The sequence below is a fragment of the Budorcas taxicolor genome, chromosome 2, assembly GCF_023091745.1.
Source record: "Budorcas taxicolor isolate Tak-1 chromosome 2, Takin1.1, whole genome shotgun sequence".
In the NCBI taxonomy this organism is placed as follows: Eukaryota; Metazoa; Chordata; class Mammalia; order Artiodactyla; family Bovidae; genus Budorcas; species Budorcas taxicolor.
This window is the reverse complement of record NC_068911.1, coordinates 11,753,737-11,773,035: the sequence shown is the minus strand read 5'-3', so window position 1 is coordinate 11,773,035 and position 19,299 is coordinate 11,753,737. Positions and strand designations below refer to the sequence as shown.

Sequence of the window (19,299 nt, the reverse complement as noted above, 5' to 3'; positions counted from 1 at the left end):
CACTGAAGAGGAAATGCAAGGGGAATCTATTGTTTAGGATGACGTTTTCTCATTAGTGGGAGGTGCTCAGGTATAGGGGGCTTCCCCGGTGGTGGCTGTAGTGGTAAAGAACCCGGCCTGCCAATGTAGGGGATGCTAGAGATGTGGGTTCAATTCCTGGGTCAGTGCATGGCAACCCTCTCCAGTATTCTTGCCTGGGAAATCCCATGGACAGAGGAGCCTGGCAGGCTACAGTCTGTAGGATCACACAGAGTCAGGATCACGCAGTCAGACTTGAAGGAAGTGATGTAGCACGCACGCACCCGTCCCTTTTAGTATAAAAGGAGCCTGAATTCTAACTCAGGTAAGATGGTTCTTTGGGGATACAAGCCCACCATCTTCTCAGTTTGCTGGCTTTCTGAATAAAGTCATTATTTCTTGCCCCAACAACTTTTCTCTTATCATTAGCCTGTCGTGCAGCAAGAAGTAGCAGTTTGGACTCGGTAACATTAGTGTTGACTCCATTGTTGTTATTGAGCAGATAGCTTGAAAGGTCTCCTTGACCCGCAGGTGATTTTATTACCCCCACTTTGCATAGATCAGACACTCATCTTTCTGAATAGACTCTGCAAGGCCAGTTCGCTCTCTGAGCATTTGGGCTGGAGAAGGGAGGGAGAGATGATTAAAGATGGAGCGGGATAAAGAGAAGTCCTAAGGGGGAGAGAGAGGTGGGTGCTACCTTTTTTGTAGACCCTAGGTCCCCTGGGATGGCATCTAGCGCTGCTCAGGAGAGGAAGACCTAATCCTTGCAGTGGGAATTCCACTCAGAGATGCTACTGGGAAGAAATTCTACTTATATGAATGTGCCACTTAGGAGGCATTCTATTCCCATAGCAACATTGATAGAAGCAGGCAAAACTTGGTCTCCTTCAACTGGGCTTTGTGAGAAGTGTGTCTCTTGGCTTCTTGTTAGTAACTCTCCTGAGCTGAGTGAAACTCTCTAGCCCTTTGCATGTCAGCCACACAAGGGGTATGCCAGATCTCCATGGCTGGGGGCAGGGTTTCGCTCAGCAGCTATTGGCTGAGTGCCTCTTTTGGGTACTAATTGTTAGGACACACAGAAGAATAAGATGCAGACCTGTATGGTCCTTGCTCCAGAGGACTGTAAAGTCCAGTGGGGGATGTTTAATCTCACAATTGTTTTGCACCATGGGATGTGTTACAGCCGGATCAAATAAGATGACAGATGACAACTACTGATTCAGCAATAAATAATCAGATGGATTTTTATGATGAAGAGCTTGGCCTTGAAAGGAGAGACTAGCAGAAGCCTGGCAGGTCTCTGTCCTAGAGGAACCAGTGTCATAGGCAGTTTATCAAAACAGGGTCTGGTTGGCAGAGGCCAGGACACAGGTGCTGTCATGGTTAATTTTATATGTCAACTGGATAGGGCCAGGTCCATATTAAATATTATTTTTGGGTATGCCTATGAGATGGTTTCTGAATGAGATTAGCATTTGAATTGGTGGACTCAGTAAGATGGGTTGTTTCTTAACGTGGGTGAGCATCATCAATTCTTTGAGGGTCTGAACAGAACAACAAAAGTGGAGGAAGGAGGAGCTTGCTGCTTTGCTTCCTGCCTGCCTGCAAGTTGGGACTTCAGTCTCCTCCTGCTCTTGGACTGGGACTTACAATCGTCAGTGTTCCTGGTTCTCAGGACTTTGGACTCAGATTACAACTGCACCCCTGGCTTTCCTGGTTCTTCAGCTTATGGATGGCCAGCTGTGTGACTTAGCTTCCATAGCTACGGGAGCCAATTCCCATAATAAAACTTTTTACATGTTTATTTCCTATTGGTCCTGTTTCTCTGAAGAATTCCAATACAGGTGCCAATGGAGAAGAAGCTCACTTTTAAGAATGAGGCCATGGGACTTCCCTGATGGTCCAGTGGTTAAGACTTCGCCTTCTAGTGCAGAGGATGTGGGTTTGATCCCTGGTCGGGGAGCTAAGATCCTATATACCTTGAGGCCAAAAAACCAAAGCATAAAGCAGAAGCAATATTATAACAAATTCATTAAAACTTTTAAAATGCTTCACCTCGAAAAATCTTAAAACAAGGAAAAAGAATTAAGCCAATGATCAGAGCTGAGCTGCCTGCCATCTGAATGCTCATGGTATGGAAGTCAGGCTCTAAAGCCTCCCTAATTAAAGACAAAAGTGGCCCAGAGGTTTGGGAGGGGCTGAGCCTTTACCCGGGTCCAGGAGTCTCCAGTAGGCCTGGTTGGGCAAGGATCAGGACAGGCCCTTATTCTCATTGGCTGCATCCTGTTTGCAGGTGGCAGATGTACCAGACAAGATCTTGAAGACCCTGAACCAGTCTTTCCCAGAAGTGGTCTGTGTGGTACTGAAGGGAGAGTCTGGAGAAGAGAGATTCCACTGGGGCTGTGACCTTGAGCTGCAGGAGGACTCCACTGCTCTTCTGAAAAATCCAGCAATGAAAGAGGGGCCCTTCCTTGAATGCCTGCTGCCTCTTTTTCTTTTTTTCCATATTCCCTGCCATTTCTTGGGAGTGGAGAATGTGTAGGAAGTGTGTGTGTGTGTGTGTGTGCACACATGTGTACATACCTTTTGCCCATGCTTCCTGCTGGCCCACATCTAATACACTTCTTGTGGTGAGATGACCTCGAGGCAGTGGCAGCCACGGCGGCTGAGGCAACAGCAGGGACCGACATCCTCGAGAAACTCAGAAGATGTGTGAATTGTCCATTTCACACTGCTCTTTTAATGCCGACGCCCTCCCTGGTGATAATGAAACAGGAGGACAGGAATACTGTGTTTTCTCTTCCTGCAACTTTCTGGGGCAGCAGGGTGCTATACAGCTTGTGAAAACTCTAGTCACCACGTGAGAGCCACCTGACCACGGTGCCAGATGCTTCCTGGTCCTCAGGGGTGTTTGTTCACTGCATCTTTCACCATTTGAGAGTGAGCCTATGTCTGTCTCCAGCCTTAATTGGGGCGAGGGAGCCCAGCACAATGCCTTTCCTGAGATAGGCGTCCAGCAAATATTTATTAATGATCGTGATGGTGATAAGCGCAAAGATAATTGGAAATAGAGTGGTAGTAAGATTCCGTTGAGGCCTCCCCCTACCCCCAACCTCCGGATTTGAATGGGAAAAGTTATAGTAGTCTTTGGAGATTTTTTTCTTTATAGAGCATAACTGCCATCAAGGTCGATGTGTAATCTTGGGTCATTTTGCATCTTTGAAGTCTCTGGTTCCTCTACTTCCTGGAGTTATCATAAGAATCAAATAAGATCAAATGTGCTTAATAAAATTAATTCAATAAATATCAATGGTTATTATAATTTCATGACATAGTGGTTGTGGATTTAGACGTGGATCATATGATTAAGGGTGTGGATTCTGGGGCCAGACTGCCTGGGTTTGAACACTGACTCTGCGGCTTACATGACTTGTGATCTTGACCTATCTCTGTCTGTTTCCTTGTTTGTGAAATGCGGATACAGAATCTTATGACAATTGAGTAAATTAATTTTTGTAAAATGCTTGGAGTAGTTCTTGGCATGTGATAACTGCTGCCTAAGTGTTCATGTCATAAACACATGAAATTAGGTATTGTGCTATAAATATGTGGAGAAAATCTCCCGACAATGAGACAAACAGTAAAGTCCAACCTTTCCTAAAATTGCCCCTTTTGGATGAGTTCTGTTATTGGCCAACTTTACGCACACAACAAAAACCTCACGTCTCAGAGGCTTACAGAAACAAAAGTAATTTCTTGCTCACGTTTTAGGTGAGCTGCTGTGGGTCCATGGGTCTCTTCTCATAGCTCTGGGACCCAGATTTTGGAAGAGTAGTCCCAGTGTGGGACGTGCCCACACTTCACAGAAGGGAATAGCAAATAGCCTGAACAAAACTCTGCAATTACATTGGTAACCTCTGTTAGGGTGTGACGTGGTCAAGCCTGGGCAAGTCATGTGGCGGTGGACTTGAAGGCCACAGTTTCCTCTCTGGGAAGGATCTGGTGTGTAATTGTAAACAGTGTAGCTACCTATTGTGAGAGCCAAAGCCGTGAGGAGATATGGTACCAGCTTATGTGAGGAACACTTGAATGCATTTCCATGAGTTCATAGAGATACTTGTCCTTTTATTCTTCTTGTCTTGATACAGCTGATTGAATTGTTATCCTATAATTTATTTAACTTGTCCTCTGTTGGTGAACAGAATAGTCATGCTTTTACAAACAATGCTGAAATAAATAACCTGGGCCCAGGTCATTTTGCATGCGGCGCTCAACGCTGGATGTGAAGGACCAAAGATTTATGTTATGTTTTGTCAACTTGTTCTATCAGGGATTGGGAAGAACAGAATTAAAGCCTTCAGCCGCTGGCAGGTTTTTGTTTATTTTTTCTGTATGTCAAGATAATTTCTGCTTTAGGAATATTGCTGCTATATAATCAGGTATATAAATATTCATAACTGATATCTTAATTGTGAATTGTACCCTTCAGCATTATAAAATGCCCTTCTTTGTATCATTTAATGCTTTTTGGCCTCAATTCTGCTTTGCCTAATATTAATACCATAAACTCTGCTTTCTTTTTGTTTGCATTTGTGCCTGCTAAGCCTTGTCCAGTCTTTTATTTTCTAAAATCATTCCGTTTCACTCTGTCTCTTTACAACATAGAGTTTGGATTTTCTTAGGGCTCTGATCTGAAAAACTTTTAATAATGATGAAGGCTCATTTACATACTGATGTGTATGCTTGGGTTTAGTTTTTCATATGATTTTATGACTCTTTTTATAATTGCTTCTGTGATCATTTATAGAACCGTCTACTCTGTGATCTTTGCTGTGTGTGTGTGTGTGTGTGTGTGTGTGTGTGTGTGTGTGTGTGGTGTAGTTCTCCTGATATTTAGGAAAGCTGATAATTTTGTTCTAGTTGCTATCTTCATAAAATTAATTATAGCTTTATAAAATTCTCATAGTCCCTATTTATTCACATAGTATCAGATGGTTTCCTAATACGAACAGTTATAAACTTAATGTGTTTCCTGTTGTTTTGCCTTCCTCCCTTCTCCCTAGTTTCCCAAATTTCTTCAGTAACATTATTTTGCTTGCAGTTTACATTTGAACTGTCAGTGAAGCTTTAGTACTTCTCGTACACCTCAGTTACTTGATCTGTCTGCTTTTCTAAAAAAAAAATTATTTGTCTGCACTGGGTCTTAACTGCAGCATGCAGGATCTTTAATTGCAGCAGGCAGGATCTAGTTCCCTGACCAGGGACCGAACCCAAGTCCCCTGCATTGAGAATGTGGAGTCTTAGTCAGTGGACCACCAGAGAAGTCCCTGTCTGTCTAAATCTTTAAATAATATTCTCTGACTCTTACTGGTTACCAATGAGGTAAATGGCAGAATTACTGAGTCTCTTTCCTTTTTCTCTTCCCTTATCCATTAAAAAAAGTTTTTGTTGGTGTTTATTTCTAGGTGGTCAGGTTATATAACACATTCTCCTCCATCATCCAAACCTATATTTGTATTTCATCTTTTGCTCTAAGGTGCATATATTTAAGACTCACAGCTAATTCCTTTGCACTAGAACCCAAGGCATTTCTCACACTGCTGTGGTTTATCTTCTGGAAGTTGCCTCAAGAAGGGCTGTGGAATAATGTTCCTTGAGTTTTTGCAGATTTAGAACTGTTTGTTCACAGTCATTATTCTTGGAGGATCATTTGGATACATATAAAATTCTTGGCTCAGATGTTGAATCCTTGAGGACTTAGGCATCTCTCCAGTGTCTTGAAGTGTTGAATGTGGAGAAATCTGAAGTCAGCCTGATCTCTCTTGTAATTGAACTTTGAAATGCCGGATCAAAAGATTCTTTAGAGTTCAGCAACTTCGCCAGGCGATGTCTCAGTGTTGATTATTCTGGGTCCGTTTTCCTGAACACGATAGGCCCTTTCAACACGTAGAATCAAGCCTTTCATTTCAGGTTTGTTGAACTGTATTGTCAAGAATTTGTTTGCTTTCATTGTTCTGGTTCATTCGATTGCTTATATCTTAAGGGAGTCTAGTGCTGTCTTTGGCGTCTTGAATTTTCTCTCTCCAGTTCTGAAGCTCCTTGTCTCATTTTGTGTCCTTTTATTCACCTCTGTTTCCTTTGTTCTGTTTTCTTCGATGTCTGTTCTGCCTTTTGCAACTTCATGTTTTGCTTTCATTTCTGTGATGTTTATTTTATTTATTTCCACTTCTTTCCAAAGTTTGCCAGCTACATTTCATTGTGAAATTTTGAAATGAATAATTTTCTGCTTTTTGTCCCTAGTTTCCCTTTCTTTTTCTTTCTTTTTTTTGGCCGTGTTGTGCAGCTTGTGGGATCTTAGCTCCCCAGCCAGGAAATGAACCTGTACACTTGGCAATGAAAGCATGGGATCACCAGGGGATTCCCTCATATTTTTTTCTTATAGACTCCCTGCATTGGAGCTGAACTAGTTATCTATACTATTACTGTTGTTGTTATCTACCTATAACCTATACGATATATATGTTTTTAAACCTCATATCCAAATTCTTTTTTTTTAATTTTAAAAATTGAAGTATAGTTGATTGACAATCACAAGTTGATTTACAAGGGGATGACAGAGGATGAGATGGTTGGATGGCATAACCGACTCAATGGACATGAGTTTGAGTAAACTCTGGGAGTTGGTGATGGACAGGGAGGCCTGGCCTGCTGCAGTCCACGGGGTCGCAAAGAGTTGTGCACGACTGAGCAAATGAACTGAACTGAACTGATTTACAATGTTCTATTTGTTTCTGAGAGTGATTGAGATATAAATATATGTATAGATATACATTTTTTTTATTAGGGTTTATTATAGGATATTGAGCATAATTTTCTGTGCTATACAGTAGGAAAGAACCTTGTTTATCATTTTATATAGTGTGTATCTTCTACTTTTTGAGTTATAGTTTTCTAAGGACATATTCCCAGAAGTAGGATGGCTGGGTCATATGGAAACCCTATTTTCAGGTTTTTAATGAAACTCCATACTGTTTTCCATAGTGGTTTCACCAATTTACATTCCTACCAAGAATGTAGGAGAGTTCCCTTTTCTCCACACCCTTTCTAGCCTTTGTTATTTGTAGATGTTTTAAATGATGACCATTCTCATTGCATTATAGTTTTGATTTGCATTTTTATAATAACTAAAAATGTTGAAATCTTTTTATGTGCCTCTTGGCCATCTGTGTGTCTTCTTTAGAGAAATGTCTAGCTAGGCCTTCTGCCCATTTTTTTTTTTTTTTGGATTGAGTTGTTTGTTGTTTTGTTATTGAGTTTAGGAGCTGTTTGTATGTTTTGGAAATCAAGCCTTTGTCGGTTGCATGGTTTGTGAATATTCTCTCAGCCAGGTATATGATATTATATATATGATTACTTTTAATACTACTATTATTCTTATTCCAGCAATGAATAATGATAATAATACCACTGTTGCTGTTGTTCATAACAGAATGAGTTGGGTCTTCTGAACCAGCTCATTGCTGGGAGATCCTGTGTGGGGAAGGGCCCAGGAAGCCTCGGATCTTTCCTTTTCTGCTCCATGGAGATAAACAGCTGCTGTGATGTGGCTCAGCCTGTGATTCTCTGTGCACCCTGCCTCCTCCCTGCTACTGGGAACCAACAGGGCCCCACAGGTTGCAAGTCACCTGTTCTGTCTACTTAGTGCCTGTAACCATGAGATGAACCTTCACCTTCAGGCCATGTCATGTAAGGTGGCACTTTCTGAAATTTATCCCGCTGGACTTTCCTGCCTCCTTTATTGCTTCTACTCTTCACTTCCCCCAATTGAATCTCAGTCCAATCCCTCAGGGACCCCTTACATGTACTTTGGAATCCAGATTATATTTGTCTCCAAATACTGTGGACACCACAGTTTGTGTAGTTTATTCTTCTCTTTTTGCAAAAGCATGATTTCTAGGGGAAAAGGAGTAAAATGAGGAGAAGCCTACTCATTTATGTGGCTATATTCAGACCAGAAGTCTTGCTTCTGAAACCAACCTGAAATCCATGTACTATTGATATCCTTTTGTAGCCCCTTCCTGTGACCTAATTTAAAGCCTGGAGTGCTTGGTTGTAAGTAGAGAAAGTTGCTTTATGAAATAGTGTTTTCTCTCAGCAAGGGACAAAGAATACTGGGAACAGTGTTATTCTTCATGATGATGGTACTTTTAGTATCAACCGATTCTGGATTCCTCTCTCAGGATCGAGAAAAAATGTTTTCACAAAGTAACGATCATTTTTTCCTGCCAGCTCTCAGAGGGGTTGTCCTGTATATTGATTTCTGATCCAAAGTTAGAGAATGAGTTCTGGCACCTGCTGGTGACGTCAGAAGAGCTCTGGGTTCAGTACAAAGGGTGCACACATAAACAGCTGGTGGAAGTGTAAATTGGTACAAGATTTCTGAAGGGACTCTGGCAGTCTATATCAAGAGACTGAAAAAAAAAAATCATACCCTTTCACCCAGTAAGTCTATTTTTAGGAATTCAGCTTGATATAATCAGAGACTTAGAAATCAATGTCCCAAAATAATTACAAAAAGTTGGAAACTGCTTAAGTGTTCAAGGGTACTAGTTAAACTGTGGTGCATTCATATGGATGGAGTAGAAATCTTTCATTAAAATAATCTTTCTGTTAACGTTTCAGGGATGTGGGAAAATGTTTATGGCGCTATGTTAAGATAGGATGTAAAAATCTATAAACCATGAGATCTTAGTTATGTAAAATATGCAAAGAAAACAGCTAGAAAGAAATAAGCATTAATAATGATGATTTCTAGTTATGAGACTTAGTTTCAGGTGTAGGCTTAGAATTCTTTCAGTCCTTTCTGCAAACTTTCCCTCCTTTGCCCCTTGTGGTTGCCCTGTGGAATAGATTAGAGCAGTCAATATTCCATCTCATGGGAGAGATCAGTTAGCAAGCACTGTGTCCCCTGTTTGGTGGCTCTTCTGGTGCAGACAGAGCCAGCGTTCTCTAGTTCCACGCTTCGGTCTCTTCTTGCTGACTGGAGTGCATGACAACTTTAGCCTTCTCAGTGTTTCTCTTCTGACAACCATTTATTGCAAGACAACTCATTTATTTACTAGGGGTGATATTTCACCACCTGCTTCTCTTGGAGATTTTACCAGTATGTCACATTGCTTAAAACTAGACCTTCTATGTTTGACTTCTTCATTGAGATTTTATGGCTCTGGTGGGCTAGTCCCACCTAAAAAATATTGCAGCTCTTCTTATTGGCATTGAACTTTAGGGTCTCTGTCTCCAATTTATCTCAGGGTTGGAGCAGACCCAGAGCTGTTTTCTGAGAAAAATCTTGGCCCTATATGGGGCTACTCACTCAATTCACCTCAAGCTTGTATCCTGGTTGGGCTCCTTAATTTATAGGCAAAGATGTCAAACACGATCTTTGCTCCACTGGCTGTTAAAGGACAAAGATCAGCTCTTAATCAGCAGTACAGAGTGTCTGTCCTCCAGGTCCTTGTTGGAGGGCAAACCCCTGAATTCTTTGCTACCTAATTCATAACCAATACTCAGCAAAACTCTGTCTATCCTTTATTGCTACTTATCTATAATATCTTATTCTCCTTTTAGAATTAAACTTAAAATTTTAGTATATTCATTAATTCAGTCAACAGACAGGCGTAGAGCCTGACTAGGTATTAGGACTAGGTACCAGTCTGGGCATTGGGAATATAGCAGTGAACAAGACAAAGCTCCTACTCTCAAGGAATATATATCTTATTTGATAGAGACAGATAGACATTGAACAAATAAACAAGAAAGATATGGTATATCAGATGATGATAAATGATATAGAGAAAATTAAAGCAATTTAAAAGAAATAAAGTGAAAAGGGCTGTGTGTGTGTATATATGTGTGTGTGTGTGACAGAGAGTGTGTGTGTGTGTGTGTGTATCACACAATTTCATGTAAGTAAGTTTGGGAAATCTTCATAGTCATATAACATTTGGATAGAGACCTGAAAGAAGTAAAAGGGTGAGGCATTTACTTAGAAGAGCATTCTAGGAGGAGGGTATGGTGGACACTGAGGTCTTTAAACTTAAGTGGGCTTATCGTGTTTGGGCAACAATAAGTAGACCAATATGGCTGGAACAGAGAGAGGGGGAGGTGGAAAGAGTTGAAATCAAAGTAGTGCAGGAAAGGGTGCTGGGGTTAGGATAGGTGGCCTGTAGGTGTATTAGGCAGGGTTCTCCTGCCTGGTGACTATATATGTATGTGTGTGTGCTAAGTCACTTCAGTCGTGTCCGACTCTTTACAACCCCATAGACTGTAGCCTTCCAGGCTCCTCTCTCCATGGGATTCTCCAGGCAAGAATCCTGGAGTGGATTGCCATTCTGTTCTCCAGGGACTCTTCCCAACCCAGGGATTAAACGTGCATCTCCTGCGGTTCCTGAATTGCAGGTGGATTCTTTACTGCTGAGCCATTGGGGAAGCACCCATATATGTATAGTATGCTATTATATATAACATTATAAAATTAAGAGAAATATGAGGAATTGGCTCACACAATTATGGAGGCTGAGAAGTCCTATCACCTGGCCTCTGCAATCTGGAAACCCAGGAAAGCCCATGGTGCAGGCTTCCAGTCTGAAAGCCGGCAAGTTTGAGAGCCCCAAGAAGAGCTAGTGTTTCAGTTTGAGCCTGAAAGAGAAGACCAGTGACCCAGTTTACATCAGCCAAGCAGGAGGCATGCTCTCTTCCTCAGTGTTTTTCTTCCATTTGAGTCTTCAATTAACTGCATGAGTCCTATCCACATTAAGGAGGGCAGTCTGCTTTACTCAGTCTACAGATTTCAAAGTTAATCTCATCCAGAAACACACTCACAGACACAGCCAGAGTAGTGTTTGATCAAATGCCTGGGCACCCTGTGGCCCAGTTAACTTGACACATAAAATTAACCATCACTATTGGTGATAGAGGAGAAGGCAATGGCACCCCATTCCAGTATTCTTGCTGTGAAAATCCCATGGACAGAGGAGCCTGGTGGGCTGCAGTCCATGGGGTCCATGGGGTCACTGAGGGTTGGACACGACTGAGCGACTTCACTTTCACTTTTCACTTTCATGCATTGGAGAAGAAAATGGCAACCCACTCCAGTATTCTTGCCTAGAGAATCCCGGGGATGGGGGAGCCTGATGGGCTGCCGTCTACTGGGTCGCACAGAGTCGGACACAACTGAAGCGACTTAGCGGCAGCAGCATTGGTGATAGATGGTCTTCCCTGGTAACTCAGACGGTGAATCATCTGCCTACAATGCAGGAGACCAGGGTTCGATCCCTGGGTCAGGAAGATCCCCTGGAGAAGGAAATGGCAACCCACTCTAATATTCATGCCTGGAAAATCCCATGGACCGAGGAGCCTGGTGGACTACAATCCACAAAGAGTTGGACACGACTGAGCGACTTCACTTCACTTCATTGGTGATAGTGGGGGCAGTCCTGGCGGCTCAGCAGTAAAGAATCTGCCTGCAATGCAGGAGTCACAGGGGACGTGGGTTCGATCCCTGAGTCAGGAAGATCCCTTGGAGGAGGACATGGCTACCCACTCCAGTATTCTTGTCTGGAAAATCCCTATGGACAGAGGAGCCTGGTGGGCTACAGTCCATAAGTTTGCAAAGAGTCAGACACTGCTGAAGTGACTTAGCATGCATGCACACACATAGTGGTAGCAATTCTGGCTTTTGCTTGTAGAGAGATGGGGAGTCACTAGAGATGTTTGAACAGGAAACTGGCATGAGCTGACTTAAATTCTAGCAGGACCCCTGGCTGCTTTGTTAAGAACAGCCTGGGGCAGGCAGGAAAGGGAAGGGTAAGAGTGAAGGCAGAGAGAAGAGCTAGGAGGCAACTGAAACAGTCTAAAGGAGAAATGAGAGTGGATTGGACTAAAATGGTATTATGGACTAAATGGTGGAAATGTGAAAGGGCTGTTTCTAGATATATTTTTAAGATAGAGCTTCTGGGGACACACAGGACTTGTACTGCTGTGACAGCACCTTTCATTTTTGACTGAAATTATTTACTAGTGTGTCTCCTGAATTGGTTGCTATTTTATTAATCTTTGTGAAAATAGCAACATAGTAATCATGTCTAACATCTATTGAGCTGTACTCTGTGTTGGGGGCTGAACACATTTCATCTTTGATTCTCACATCAACCCTATGAACTTATTATTTTTTAAATTATTGTATTTATGTATTTATTTTCCACTGTGCTGGGTCTTGATTGCTGTGCATGGGCTTTCTCTAGTCGTGGTGAGTGGGGGCCACTCTCTAGTAGAGGTGCATGGGTTTCTCTTGCGGGTGGCTTCTCCTTTGTGGAGCATGGGATCTAGGGTGCATGGGCTTTAGTAGTTGTGGTGCACTGGCTTAGTTGCCCTGAGACATGTGGGATCTTTGCAGACCAGGGATCAAACTCTCGTCTCCTGTATTGGCAGGCGGACTCTTCACCACTGAACCACCCAGGGAAGCCCTGAACTTATTCACCCAATTTTATAGAGGGTTATCATCAAGTCTGAAAATATGGATACTATCATTTATCTCTGAACAAGTTCAACATGTCCTTGATGACATTTTGTATATGGATACACTATTATTTGTGTTCTAACAGGTTGAGGAGATCCTTGCTGCCATTATTTGTATTTGCCTTGGTCTCCTGACTTATGGACACCCAGTAAATGAGGTTTATAAACTTAGACAAGATCCCATGCCATTCTGTGCCTAGCACTGTGTGTAGTGCCTCTCAGGTATTAATAAGCAGTATTCGTCATCACAGATTTCTGAGGGCTTCCCAGGTGGCACTAGTGGTAAAAAACCCACCTCCCAATGCAGGAGACATAAGAGACGTAGGTTCCATCCCTGGGTTGGGAAGATCCCCTGGAGGAGGGCATGGCAACCCACTCCAGTGTTCGTGCCTGGAGAATTGCATGGATAGAGGAGCCTGATGGGCTACAGTCCAGAGGGTCACAAAGAGTTGGACATGACTGACGTGACTTAGCAGGCACACACGGAATGTGTGCCAAGCACATGAAGGTCTGGAGACACAGCATTTAAAAGACAGTCTGCGTTGCTTCACCCATGAACCTTGTGTTCTAGTGAAATGGCATACTTAGGAGTCAACGAGTAACCCATTTTGGTGTGAGTGGAGAAATAGAAAAAGGCCTCGGAGTGGTGAGTAGGCACAAGATAGATGAGAACCTCATAAACTCAGATGATGAGCTTTATTCAAACAGGAGGCAATGCCTCTAGTTAGGACAGACAATGAGACGGCTGGGTGTGACAAAGGGCTGTGTTTTCCCAGCTCATCTGCTATTTCTTCCCTTCATTCCCATTTTCCTATAGTGCAGTTACAGAAAAGTACTTCCCTGGTGGCACAGACGGTAAAGCATCTGTCTACAATGCAGGAGTTCAGTTCAGTTCAGTTGCTCAGTCGTGTCCGACTCTTTGCGACCCCATGAGTTGCAGCACGCCAGGCCTCCCTGTCCATCACCAACTCCCGGAGTTCACTCAGACTCACGTCCATCGAGTCCATGATGCCATCCAGCCATCTCATCCTCTGTCATCCCCTTCTCCTCCTGCCCCCAATCCCTCCCAGCATCAAAGTCCTTTCCAATGAGTCAATTCTTCGCATGAGGTGGCCAAAGTACTGGAGTTTCAGCTTTAGTATCATTCCTTCCAAAGAAATCCCAGGGCTGATCTCCTTCAGAATGGAGACCTGGGTTCAGTCCCTGAGTTGGGAAGATCCCGTGGAGAAGGAAATGGCAATCCACTTCAGTACTATTGCCTGGAAAATCCTATGGACAGAGGAGCCTGGTAGGCTACAGTCCATGGGGTCACAAAGAGTCGGACACAACTGAGCGACTTCACTTCACTTTACTGGCTGAACTAAGTCTTCCCTGGTGGCTCAGCAGTAAAGAATCTGCCAGTAATGCAGGAGACGCAGATTTAATCTCTGGGTTGGGAAGATCCCCTGAAGGAGGGTGTGGCAACCCCCTCTAGTACGCTTGCTTGGAGAATCCCATGAATGGAGGAGCCTGGCAGGCTACAGTCCATGGGGTCCAAAGAGTTGGACATGACTGAAGCAACTGAGCTTGCACTCACTCACCGGCTGGACTAAAATTCCTATCCCTTTTACTTGATGCTTGGCCAATAGGACATCTCCTCAGTGGGACCTCAAACCAAGTGACATCAGCAAGAGAAGTCGCCCCGAAGCTGGGAGAATACGTTGTCTCTGCCGCTGTCATTTAGAGGAGAGATTCACGGGCAAGCAGCTGTGGCTTGTGTCTGAGCATATGGCTAGGCCTGGTGTGGCCGAGATTTCACCCAGTGTCCTTAATGAGCCAGCAGCTGCTTCCGCCGCTGCCTCACTGGCCCTTCCCATCGATTGGCCTGCCCCGCTGCCTCCACGGCATTCTGTCCTACAGGCAGAGCAATGCTCTTTCTTCTCTCCGGCAGTTGGGGTGCAGGGTGTGGGGAGAACCAAGCACAGCTAGCCCCTTCTGATAGCCGATCAGCGGCCGGCACTGTGGTCCACCGTAGTAATGGGCCACACAGGAAGCACCCAGAGTGGTCAGCTCTCCTGGGAATCGCAGACAAACCACATGAGATCAAAACAGCCCTTATGCAGCAAGTTTGATTTCAGTATAAGTCTTGGTCAGCTGGCAGCATTTCCTATTTAGGGGAAGATCCAGGGTGTGGGTTGTGGTCAATGCCAGCATTATAAAGACCTGGGTTCTAAAGTTGGTTCTGCTATTGACAGCTAGATGCATTGGGCAAGTCCCTGAATGGCACTGAACTGTGGTTTGTCCTTGGCAACAGCAAGGACTCAGGGCAGATAATACCATCACCCCCACCACAGCTGCATTTTATTATGTTCACTATGTGCCAGGCACTGGCCCACGTGTTTTCCATGTACCAGCTGAGCCACCAGGGAAGCCCAAGAATACTGGAGTGGATAGCCTCTCCCTTCTCCGGGGGAACTTCCTGACCCAGGAATCAAACCCGGGTCTCCGGCATTCCAGGCAGATTCTTTATCATCTGAGTCACCAAGGAAGCCCAAGAATAATTGAGTGGGTAGCCTATCCCTTCTCCAGGGGATCTTCCTGACCCAGGAATTGAACGGGGTCTCCTGCATTGCAGGTGGATTCTTTACCAGCTGAGCTATCTGCTGTTGCTGCTAGGTCACTTCAGTCATGTCCGACTCTGTGTGACCACATAGATGGCAGCCCACCAGGCTCCCCCGTTCCTAGGATTCTCCAGGCAAGAACGCTGGAGTGGGTTGCCATTTCCTTCTCCAATGCATGAAAGTGAAAAGTGAAAGTGAAGTCGCTCAGTCGTGTCTGACTCTTGACCCCATGGACTGCAGCCTACCAGGCTCTCTGTCCATGGGATTTTCCAGGCAAGAGTACTGGAGTGGGGTGCCATTGCCTTCTCTGAGCCGAGCTACTGGGGCAGTCCTTTTCTGTGTATGAGATCCACAAATATTAATTCTATTTCAGTTTGCTCCCTCCCCCCATTTCAGAAGAATCCTTTCTTTCCTCCATGAAATTGTACATGGAACCCACGTTTAAAACAGAATGGCTTTGTTTGAAGCAGGAACAGGGGATAGGATTGCTACTCTTATTTTAATTGCCAAACTGTTTCCTTAAAAATTTTTTTTTAAATTTATTTTTGGCTGTGCTGGGTCTTCATTGCTTCATGCGGGCTCTCTCTAGGTGGGGTGAGCAGGGGTGAGCAGTTACTCCCTAACTGTGGTGCTCAGGCCTCTCATTGCAGTGGCTTTTCCTGCTGCTAGAGCACATGGGCTTCCGTACTTGTGGCGCTCAGGCTTAGTTGCCCTGTGGCACGTGAAATCTCCCCAGACCGGGGATTGAACCCGTGTCCCCTGCATTCGCAGGCGGATTCTTCAGCACTGCACTATCAGGTAAGTGCCAGGACTGCCACTCTTTACAGCCTTTTAATGTCATGTTTCTGCCAAGAATTACACCTGTAAGATGGCTGATGCCTGCGTGTTAGCGTCTGTGGCTGCCATAACATACATGTTATGGAAACCAGAAGTCCAGTCAGCTTCCCCACGGTGCTGGCAGGGCGAGTTCCTTCTGGGAGCTGTAGGGGAGAACCTGTTTTCTTGCCTTTTCTACTTCTCGAGTCCGCCTGCCTTTCTGGGCTCGTGGCCCTTGCTCACATCACTGTATCCTCTTGCTTCCATCCTCACATGTCTTATTCCTGTTCTCTCCTGGTCTCCGCCTTATGAGGACATTGGCGATTACATCCGACCCAGCTGCAGAAACCAGCTTAACCTCCCTAGTGCAGGTTCCTTAATTTAATCACATCTCGAAAGTCCCTTGTGCCTTGTAAAGTAGCATTCACAGCGTTTAGGGATTAATATCTTCGGGGGACTACTGTTTACTGTACCCCTTCCAAGTCTCTTCAGACCTGATAGCTCTTCCATACTCTCAGAACTGGGCACATGAGTCCTTCCAATAGTGTTCATTTATGTCGTTCAAATTTTTTTTTACAATTAAAAAAATTTTATTGGCGTATAGTTGCTTTACATTCACTTAGGTATTGATGGATCCTTTTCAGAGCTCCCCTCTACTTCCGGCCACCCTTTGCCTTCTATTTTGAGTGCCTCTCTAATGCGTGCAGTAAATTGGGTGGTGTTTGTTCTGAGGCTTAGCTGGGTGGAGCGTGAGGATGGTGGACGTGTGAGGGTCCTTGTGCTCCCCCTCAACCATGCCAGGGGTGTCTTTGATCACCACAGCAATGTCAATAACAATTATTTCCCCCTTCATGATTAGCTCCACTCAAGCTGAGTCTAAATGATATCAAAACAGCCAGTCAATTTGGTCAATTTACTCAGTCTGTCAATTTAGTAGAAAATAAAAAATCTATTAAATTAGTGGTTTGAGTGAATTGACAGTTTGTCTTACTGATTCAGTGGAGTCAGGAAGCCCTGTATGAGGCTCCGGAGATGAGAGACCCACCAGATGAATACTGTTAATTCTCCCAACCGGACATTCTATAATCATGGTGATGAAAATAATACCCTTGCTCCACATTTTCAGAGAAATAATAGCTTTTCCAAGAAAGCTCACAGTGATGATCTAATTTTGTTGTGCCAACATCTAAGATAGGATGGCTGAGGAAACTGAGGCAGGGAAGCTAACTAACAAATTTAAAGGGAAAGACAAATATTACATGATATCACTTATATGTGGACTCTAATACAAGTGAATTTATTTGCAAAACAGAAGCAGACTCCCAGACATAGAAAACAAATATATAGTTATCAGAGAGAAAGTCAGGGAGGAGGGATAAATTAGGCATATGGGATTAACAGATATACACCACTATATACAAAACAGATAAGCAACAAGATTTATTATGTAGCACAGGGAATTATGTTTAATATCTTGTAACAACCTATAATGGAAAGGAATATGTAAAAAGTATAATTGAATCCCTTTGCTTTACATCTGAAACTAGCAGAATGTTATAAACCAACTACAATTCCAGGCTTTGTCAATATATTACAACCAAATTCTTAATGCTAAGTTTAGCACCTTTTTATTTATTGGGTTTTTTTTTCAACCATAAAAAGTAAAGCCTTTTAATTGAAAAAAAATAAAAACTTTAAAGATTCACAGCAACAATGACAATAAACACACTCCTCTTAAGATATGCTGAGAACTGATTTAAGCACCTTCCATGTTTTAGCTTATATAATCCTCTCTACAAATCCATGAGGTAGATTATTATCCAGATTTTATAAGGAGTAAGTTAAATGTAGAGCTGGGATTTAAACTTGGGTTTCTTAATAACCTGCTTTTTTCTGTAGGTCAAGAGTTCTCAACCTTGGTTGTATATTACATTCTCAAGAGTCCATGAAAATATGAAAAGTTGTACGTATAAGGTTCTACACTGCAGCTCTAACTGTAAGAGCAAAAAAAAAAAAAAAAAAAAAGCTAGAAACAACCCAGAAAGCACTATGTCACATCCCATGCTAGAATATTATGTCCCCGTGAAAAGGAGCAAGGAAGAGCTCTATGCAGCATGAGGGACCAGTTTCCAGGATTCCATGATGAGAGCTAAGTGTGTGGTTTGCTACATTTATTTAAGAAAGGGAAGGACTATGTGTTTTCTGGTGAGAAATTCTACAGGTCGTTGTCCTGATTTCTTGATTAATAAGTTTTTGCACTGTGACAGAGAAAGAAAGAGCAGGCACTTGTAGATTAGAAGAAGTTTAGGAGATTGTCCATGGATTGTAACATAGAAACAACTGGGAAAAATGTAAACTGATTTGAGTAATCATATTGTTGATAGTAGTTATTTGAAGACTGTTGTGTGTGTTAAGGGATAAAACTAATAATTATTAACTGGGATACTGTTTTGTTTTTATTTTAATGGAAGAGGTTACACATGTAAAAGTCACTGAGGTCAATAAAAACCCTGTAATTCAGAATTTGAATTGAAATAGGGTATGTGGCTGAACCATACTGACTTGGTTTTCATCCCAGGCCCCCAGTCCCGCCTCTTGCCATTTCTGTATGACTGAGCATTAGTCTTCTTACAAGGTATGCAGCAAAGTCAGATAAGCTCCCTATCAGCCTTTACTCTGTCCTTCATCTGCTATGAAAACTGGAAAAATGACTTTGCTGATGCAGATGAGTTAATGGACATGAGACCCCAAGTAGGAAAAAAACTCTGGGTTCCCACTGGTCCAGACTTGCCTCTCAGTCAGATCTATTTTTAGATCTTTAAAATCCTCTGTACTTCCTTTTAAAAATGTTTATTGTAATTAATTAATTAATTTGGCTGCACTGAGTCTTAGTTGCCGCATGCAGGATCTTTAGTTGCGGCATGGGAACTCTTGGTTGCAGCATATGGGATCTAGTTCCCTGACCAGGGATCGAACCCGGACCCCCTGCATTGGGAGTGCTGAGTCTTAGCCACTAGACCACCAGGGAAGTCCCTCCCCTGTACCCCTAATGGATGCATGGAGTGTAGCCATCAGTACCTCTGCCTGATTCTTCCTGTATGTAAGTTACCCACAGTAAACTTCATAATCACATTTTGAGTCGCCTGCTTTGTTTTCCAGTCTCAAAGTTCTTTCTCCATTTAGAAGATATTATTCAATATCTCCTCCTCCCAAAAGCATGATATAAACTCTTCCCCCCCTCTTTAAACATATAATGTTTTCCAGTTTTGTCCATTGCAAAGGCCCA

At 43.2% G+C, this 19,299-nt stretch overlaps 1 non-coding gene across 1 annotated transcript; it reads right to left on the bottom strand.

Annotated features, from left to right (window-relative positions):
* Positions 1-18,968: 18,968 nt before the first annotated feature.
* On the bottom strand, positions 18,969-19,041 carry TRNAG-CCC (transfer RNA glycine (anticodon CCC)). The gene has a single exon. It is a non-coding gene; the product is annotated as a tRNA-Gly (tRNA).
* Positions 19,042-19,299: the final 258 nt, after the last annotated feature.